The sequence below is a fragment of the Octodon degus genome, unplaced genomic scaffold (genome assembly GCF_000260255.1).
Source record: "Octodon degus isolate 3935 unplaced genomic scaffold, OctDeg1.0 scaffold00091, whole genome shotgun sequence".
Lineage (NCBI taxonomy): Eukaryota > Metazoa > Chordata > Mammalia > Rodentia > Octodontidae > Octodon > Octodon degus.
Window position 1 is genome coordinate 5,064,488 of NW_004524667.1, and position 9,141 is coordinate 5,073,628.

Consider the following 9,141-nt stretch of genomic DNA (forward strand, 5'->3'; position numbering starts at 1 on the left):
TATAAGAAAATATTGTCATCTATAAGCTGAGACTCAAAGATAATTGTTTCAAAAAATTATACACTCAAAATCCCAAGAAACTAAGTAAATAGTTTTCATTATTGTGCCATTAAAGAACTACCATCGGCATAATAATTTGAAATTTTATGTAAAAATAATACTTAGTAAACATTTATATCCAATACAGATATAATGTGAATTTTCAGTAACAATTCTCATTTAAAATCAAATGCTTAATTATTGAAATTAAGCCCAAATATGCCAGGATTCAAATTGAAATTCAAGACTTGCAAATGTTTTCTCATTCACAGAGTAGCAAATGAAAATAATGTTTGCAATGAATTAAAGTAACTGAAACTTATACTTTACAGCAAAAGTCAAAATTCTGTGTATTTTGAACTGTATCACACAACGGAAATAGCTCAATTTTCTTTTTCAGATTTGCAATGAATGCAAACAGTAACAATGTGTATAAATTCCCATCAATAGTACTTCTTTTTTTCTCTAGAGGCATACTGACTTCTCTGTGTCTGAAGAGCCATAACATAAGAAACTCGTCTTTAGCAAAGTTCCTTGAGATGTGAAAGGTTGCTTTTGCATCTCACTATTTCCGCACTTTAAGGAACATTGCTTTGTTCTAAACCACAAAATCAAAAACTTGACTGCACCTTAGGCATGGAAAACCACTTGAGCCCACAAGCATCAAGTCCAAGCAATGAAGCTGTGACCATGAGAAGGCAGCATTGTAGTGAAAGGCAAACCTGAGACAGACCTAGAAGCAGGGCAGTGGAAAGGTTGTGAGTGCACATGAAGACAATCTCAAAAATTAGAACAAGAGTGACAGCAACTTTGAAATAAATAAAAAACTGTCTTCCACAAAGATACAGAGTAAGTAAAAAAAAAAAAAACAATTCAATGGGCGCCCCAATGAATATAGGTTATTGTAGCTTTCAGTTGATCATAATACCATGGTTATATTTGTTGTTTTGTATTCCAATTTAAAAACTTCTATAGGTAAACAAAGGGAAAGGTTTTAATAACAGGTATGTTAGCCCTGTATAGCACAGCTCTGGTTCTGGGGTGTGTTGGTTTGTGGGACCATAGCAACAACATAAAAAGTGTTCTTTGATTTTGAAGGTATTTCTATTTCAACAGTGGAATCTTAAATCATGAGCTTGATTGCTTTAAAGGTTTTAGTGAAATAGTCAAAAACATAAAACAAAAAAGATACCTTGGGGTTGGGGAGATAGCTCAGTAGAATAAGCGCTTGCCTGGCAAGCTCAAGGGCCTGAGTTTATCCCTGGTTCCATCAAAAGAATAAAAGAAAAGATGCCTTGCTTGAACAGAAACTAAACTTTGTTCATCTCTGCATAGTCATTAGGAGATGCAATGGTAAATTTTCTAAATAAAAATGTAGTCTATAAACTTCCTGCCCAAAAAAAAGAAAAAATAAGTAAATCTTACTTACCAGGTCCTGTGTACTTTGCACACAATATGGCTAAGAAAAGGGTGTGCCTTGTGTACCTGTAATGCTGAACTACCTATAATGCAAGTTTTGGCTACTTTTCAGTTTCTTCAACATGTGAAGAAGCAATTAGTAAAATTCTGGCTTTTTTAGAAATGGAAAGAGATAGTCTCACTGGGCACACAGCTACAGGACAGCTTTCTGTGGTGCAGGAAACAGAGAAGAGGTTAAAATGCAGACCTTATGCAAATTTTTCAAAATATTGGACACAAAGAATGTCCTCTAATTGAAAATTACTGAAAATGAGAATGTGGAAGAAGACTAGCGAAACATAAATTTACACGCTGAATTTTCAAAATCGTTTGTTGATTGCTGAAGAGAGCACAAAGAGCCCAAAATAAACCAGAGCGACTGAGCATGAGTTGTTCAGGATTACCTGCAGGCGGTTCAATTCACTAAATTACTTGTTTGAGGAAAATGGATTCTTTTAGAACTCTAAAAAATCACCAGAGCATAACAACTGGAATAAATAATAATTTTAGAATTTTTTAATATAACACCAATTTTATAAATTCTAGTTATCCATATAACTTAAACCACCTCACTGGGAAATAGGTGTAACTTAGGTCTTAGAGTCAACAGGTTTCTAATATATAAAAGGATAGGGAGAGGAGAACAAATGGAAGAGCCTCTGTAATGAATTTCTAGATACAAACCATTCAATCTCTCAAAGAGAATACAGACAACACAGAGATGAACTTTTTTGTTTTGAAATCTGAAAACTAATTTTATACAAGTTTAAGTATCTGGTATTGCAATTAGATCAAATCTTCACTATTCCATGCCCAAATGCTTTTGATAAGAGCCTATTGTATTTTTCTCATTGGAAGCTTTCCAAGAATCAGTGCATTTTGTGCTTGATAAACACAGAAGTGCAAGTCCAAGCACGTTTTCCTTCTACAGCAATCATTTTTACATTGAATAAGAGAAAGAAAAATGCTTCTGCCAAAGCATTTGACATACAGATTATCGGCAGAGGAAACAGTTACAGGTGCCCTACCACCAAGGGTATGAAAATAATTATGAATACTATTATATTTTATTAAAATATTTAATATTCCAAATAATTTTCACATTTGCTAGTCTCATTTTCTATAGGCTATAACATTTATCAAGTAAATACTATATAATTTCAGATGAATATTAATTTTAATAGCACATATTTGTATTATTTATTATGTTGTACTGTTCTGTTCATTTTGTTTGCTATGGCTGTGAGTTAGATTGCCCCATAAGAGGTCACATTAATTTAAGTCTGAATTTTGTTTGTACCATTAACTAGCAATGTAGCCTTAATACCCATCAGCCCAATACTCTTCATCTTACAAAATAATAAATGGTAATGTTTATTAAGAGATTATCCTAATGAGTTGAGAGATAGTAGACTGTGCTGTATTGAATGATCAATATGTTCTTAATTTGCTATCATGTTGTTTTGAAATTCTGTATCATTTTATTGTTGTTTTGTTCTCCTCTTTGTTTCTGCTTTTTTCTTTTTAAAATAAAAATAAATAAATGGCCAATAAATAGTAGCTCTCTTCTCCGTATGATTGTTTTACCTGAAATGATAAGCAAGCTTAGGTCTTTAAAGCTTAGGTCTTAGGTTCATCACAGGTTAAACTTTCATTAGCCTCACTGTCCCTTGTTTCTTTCCTAATCAAGTCCTCCTCCACCAAGATTTCAGTTTAGGTTAAATTATTTCTGATTGCTTAACTGACCAACCCTTCAGTCCATTTGCACAGTGAAAATTAATTTTTCTGAGTGCCTCTCATCCACATCCATTCTTTTCAGGAAAATCACTGTTATCCACATCTAATTCCACCACTTTAAGCAAAGTACATTCACCCAATTATGCCTATCACCACCAAGTGCCAAAGATGTCCATATGCCACAAACAGTAAAGGACCGAAGGGTGGTAACAACTGAGTGATTTCACATCAGGAAAAGTAGTGACTTAAGGGAAAACATTTTGAAATAGTTCTATTATTTCTTAACCAAAGTCTGTTACCAAGAAACATTTCTAAGTGGAGAAGCAGAAAAACACCAAACAGCAAGACTGATCATTTTTTTTTTCCCCCAGAGGGATAATTTTCTAGTGTCCTCATTACAGGAAACTTGTTTTTCTCATAGTTCTTCCTTGACCTCCAAACATGGTTTAAAATGGCATTTAAGATCTGGGTAGGCTGTGTGATCAGTTAGGGAAGCCAAACCGGAGAGAAATATGTTTGGTTTGTGGTCAGTGTGACCATGGGGCCAGACTGATTAATGGTTCCGGGAGGTCGGGTGTAGCATGATCAGAGGGAGACAAGGATGTGACCAATATAAGAATTTGCTTCATGTCTCAAGGCAACATGGGATCTTTAGAGGATGTGGATCTATATAAAAATGGGAAGAAAAGTAAACTTTGTACATCAGATAGAGAGCATAGCTCAGTGACGGAATCTCATAGAAAAATGAATGAAACAAATAGAATGTAAAAACTAACTAGAATGAAAAAAAAGAGTACCATGTGAACAGCTGACCTATACCCCTTTCCAAATTTACATAGGAACAAGTCAATGAAAAATACACTGATGTAGAAATATGGGAGAATCCTAAGGATGTTAAGTGATGAATCAGTAAGAGAAGGGAGTCTCCTCCAGAAGGGTTGACATAGGTCTAAGGTGGGCGGAGGTTACAAGCCTCATTGATCAGGAGTGAATATATGTATTTGCTCTCGTATATTTAAAAACTTGAATTTCCAGCACTTGGGATTTGTATGTTTAGGGTGACCCTAAATAGATAAGAGATTCTCAATCTGGGAGAGGCCAGATGTTTTCTCATTAATGCCAGTGCTATCTGGGTATTTACTGGTTGGTAGTGGAGCAGAGACTAAGTGAAGATAACTGTGTATATAGTCTAAAAGGGTTAAACACTTAGAATCAGGGTTTAAGGAATATATATATATATATATATATATATATATGCATAAGATGTCTTTGAATGTAGTCTTGAGATGAGAAATATGTTTCATTTTGGAGGGAGAAAGAGACAGAGACACAAGAAGCAGAGATAGACAATGAGACAGAGAGAGAGATCAAACCATAGAGGTCCAATATTGTCAGACTGTGTAAGGATTGTTTCTGAAAGCAAAATCATATAGCCAGATCTATCAAAAACATATTTGTAAACTATAGTCTGAATTGACCATGGGCAGTAATTAACTGTCTTGTTTTACATTTCAAATATATAAGATATTGTTTGAAAAAAAAATCCAGAGAGAAAGAATTGAATAAGATTTTTACTAGCAATCAGTTAAATTGAATCACTTCAGTTGGTAACTGATTAAGGCAGAACTATTTTCACCCCAAGTTGCAGATAGTATATTCAATCTATAATAAGTAAAACTTGTTTAATTTTTAAAGAATTGTTTTTAGCCAACTAAAATTTAAATAAAATCTCCAAATGCTCCACTAGAATATAGATTCCATAAGGCGAAGGACTTTAGGGTTGCATTCTCCAAACTTGAGAGTATAGTAAGCTATCAATAAATGTTTATTGTCGATATAAATAAAAACCCGATCCATTATAATATGTGAATTTCATAAACACTAATTAAATATATAAATTACTAAAGGAATGGAAAAAATCCAAACATATGCTTGATTATGTTTGAATACCAGAGATAATTAAATATTTTAGATTTTTCTAGGCCTTGCTAAAAATATATAACCTAATTCAATCCAGTTCATAAAAACATTTATGGATATTTATATTGTGTTGGATACTGTGCTAAAAATTTAATTAAATGAACAGATTTCTGCTCTTAAGCAATCTGGTGAAGAAGAAGTATACTCCAGAGGACATTTTGATTCACTTAAATAGAAGTGCACAGACAGTATTCTGGAAGGCTACAAAGACGTATCTAAAGCAAACCAAAATAAAGGAGCTTAGGACAAGCTCCCTGGAAATATGACAAAGTGGACTTATGAACCAACTGACAAATCGTACCCACCAAACGAAGTGTATTCAAACCATAGATACATAGGATACCCGATGTTTTAGATTGATACAGCTGGAGAAGAGTAGGTAAGGAGAGATTTGTCAGTCAGAACTACTAGAAGAATATAGGCACAATTTGATCTTATATTGAGAATACGACTGGTTAGGTATTCTGTATGGCATTGCTGTGGCCACAGGCAAAGTATCTCCTGTTCGTTCCAGTTCTTCCCTTCTCACCATCACTCATTTTGGCCTTACCCGGCAACTCGGTTCCTTCTTACTCACCACCACTCTTTTCCTTTCTTTGTCGGTCATGGTAAGTGTCTCCTGTTTTCTACCCACCCTTTTCTTCAACTCTTCTTACAATGATACTTGAGCCTGATGGCATTAGGGAAGGATTTGATCATTCACAGTGCTCTGCTAATTGACATAGTTGACACTAAAAATGGTTTGAACTCTGGATTTTTTCACATTTGAGACTACTTAGATATCAACATCATGGGGTTACTGAAAACAAAATCCCCACACCCCTCCATCAGCTCCACTGACACTCAGTAGCACCTACACCTATGGCTGATAGAGTCTTACCTCTCATACCAATTGTCTAATTCACTCCCAACTCCTCACATCCATTCAGTCATTCTTTCTGGAAGTCCTTCATTCCTGAGGTGGGCAGTTAGGTAGGGTAATCCAAATACCCTTCCCACTTATCACCTCTCTCTGCCAGATATTCAAAGACATGTATTTCCCTTGGTCCCTTAATTTCTTATGACTTAATCTAGTGCCCCACTACTGAACTAAAATTATTCCATATTTTATATTTGAAGTTCAAATTCCAAACATTTGTTGCTTATATGTTCTTTCACAATTTCAGAAGAGTAACATTCTTTCATTTTTATCTATTTATCTTGTTTATTATCAAGTGCCAGACATTCAAGACTAACTTTAAAAAGCGAATTTTTTTTCACTCAGCTTTGTTGCTGAAGATTTTTCTTACTTGCTATTTTAAGATTTTGTACTATTTAAATTAGTACTAGATTCTAGTGTTCTATGGCAATTATAGTCTAGCTAGGAAAGATAGTTCTGAAGAATTTTGTGGAAAATGTTTCAGTATCCATAAAATGGTAGCAAGATTTTATACTAACTTCCTTGAAATTAAACTCTTTTGTAGTCTTTTTGATGTATAAACTAAAGCTAATAAACTTTAAAAAGACATGAATACAAACTCAAACTTTGTTATTAGTAATGATGATGTCTCAGTTACTCTTCTCTCCTTGCTGGGACAAATACCCGACACTCAAAATGAAGGAAAGCATGGTTTATTTAGCTCACAGTTACTGGGGTTTCCAGACACTGGAGAAGCAGGAAGGGGCACTTCCGTGTCCAGTATGACCCCCTCCACACCTCTGAGAAAGCACAGGCTAGCCAGTTTAGCGGTTCACTCCCCTCTGGCCCTGCCCCTCTGGCCCCGCCCCTCAAGCCACTCCTTTCTCCTTCAGTGCATCTGCTCCATAACTTACATGAGGCTTTGGGGGGACAACTAGAAGCAAACCATAACATGACAATATGAGTGGAACCAAAATTTGAAAACAGATTAAAACAAAGTAAAGAGATGATTTCAAAGGAGAGAATAATGTCCCTGAATTTTGGAAGGGAAGTAAATTTTCATTCAGTGCGCTTACTGTGAAGAATCCCTTTTCAGCATATAAAATGAATATTTTTTAATGATCGAATTATGTTGAATATTATTTGAATTGACTTATTAATATACTAGTTCCAATTATTTTATCCATAAATCTTATTCTATTTTATGTCTTGAGAAATTTTTTCTGTGTCTTATCATAAGTCAATATTACCAAATTCATAAACATAACTCATACCTACATGTGTACACACTATGCTCTGGACTTGCCAATAGTATAGAAATCATTCCCTTTCAGTGAAAAAAAAAAAAAAACCTGCTTAAAAATAAAAACCTTAAATTTCCCTTACTAAAGTTAAAGAAAACATATACTAATTTTAAAACAAATGTAATTCATATAAATTATACCATCTAACTAGAAAAATTGTTTATTTTTGGGAATAGTCCACGGGGTGTTCAGAGTCTCACTACCAGACTGGACGTATAGTGATTCGTGGGTTTACAGCCTCTCAGGAGTTGGGGTTACAGGTGCGTGCTACCACATCCAGTCTCAATTGCCATCTCAGTGCTCCCTGGAGGCGGGGCTGGCACCGCAGGAGTGGCAGGAGTGGCAGGAGTGGCAGGAGTGGCAGGCGTGGCAAGCATGGCGGGCATGGGGATCAAACCCCCGCCCCTGAGCCTGCTTGCAGGCGCTTTAATCCACTGAGCTATTTGGCCAGCCCTTAGAAAATTTGTTTTGATAAACGTCAGTAGTAAAAAATGCAAATGTTTTTGAAAAGAATATATGCATGTCATCTAGATCAGAATTAAGCTGATTCAAATCCAGGTTTTTAATTATCCAGAAAAAAAATAATGTAAAAGACAATTTTTAAAATAAATCTATTGATTTGTTTGTTTTTTTGTTTTGTTTTGTTTTGTTTTGTTTTGTTTTTTTGGTGATACCAGGGAGCGAACTATGGACCTTGAGCTTGCCAGGCAAAAACTTATTCCACTGAGCTATCGCCCTGGCACCCGAAATTTTAATGTTGTTTCCTTCAAGTTTTAATATATCATTTTTCTGGAATGTATGATCATAAATTCTAAATCATTTTGATTTGCATCAGGAAGAATCAAAAATTTATCATAAAATGAGTGAAAACTCTTTAACATGTCATCAGAATAGTTCAGAACCTTACACTTCATCTGAATATTTATTTCAAACTTAAAGTAACTTAAACATGGTTTTTGAGTGTGGGCCTGATAACTCAGTGGATTAAAGTGCCTACTTAGGCAGAGGCAGGGACCGTGGTTCAGTCCCCACTCTGCTGTGCTAGTCCCATCCCCGGGGCAGGCTCAGACAGTGATTGAGACTAGGCATGGTGGTGTATGCCTATAATCCCAGTGCTTGGGAGGTTGAAAACAGGAGGATCACTGCGAGTCTGATCTGTGTAGTGAGACCTTGTAGTCTCTGTACTAAATACATTTTTTTAAAAAAAAGTTTTTTCTCAACATAATCTCTAGGTCAACTGCCACCAAAATGCATAATAAAAGAAATTAGAGGAATAATTTTTTTATATCTGGATTGACATCATTTCTCCTTCACTTTTCTAAGTATAATCCTTATATCACTGTCAGATGTCAGCTAATCGGTATGTAAGAATTGTGAAAAACTCAAAAAAAATTAGTTGCAACTGTTTATAATTTTTCTATTATTAGTATCTTGCATGCTCTATACTGTTTTGCAAAAAAATCTTTTTTTTTCCATTTATGTATTTGGTAAGGGGTCTCAGTATGCAATTCAAACTCAAAATGATCCTCTTGTTTTCAGTCTCCACAGTGCTGGAATTACAAGTGTGCACCACCATGCCTGAACCCCCAGGAGTGGGGCAGGCACGTCATGCAGAACAGGGGATCAAGCCCTGAGAAAAATCTTGTTTACCTGCTAAAGCTAAGTGTATCTACTTCCTATTTTTTGAAATCTGGAGTCATAAGTATTGGATGTTTTTGTCCACTG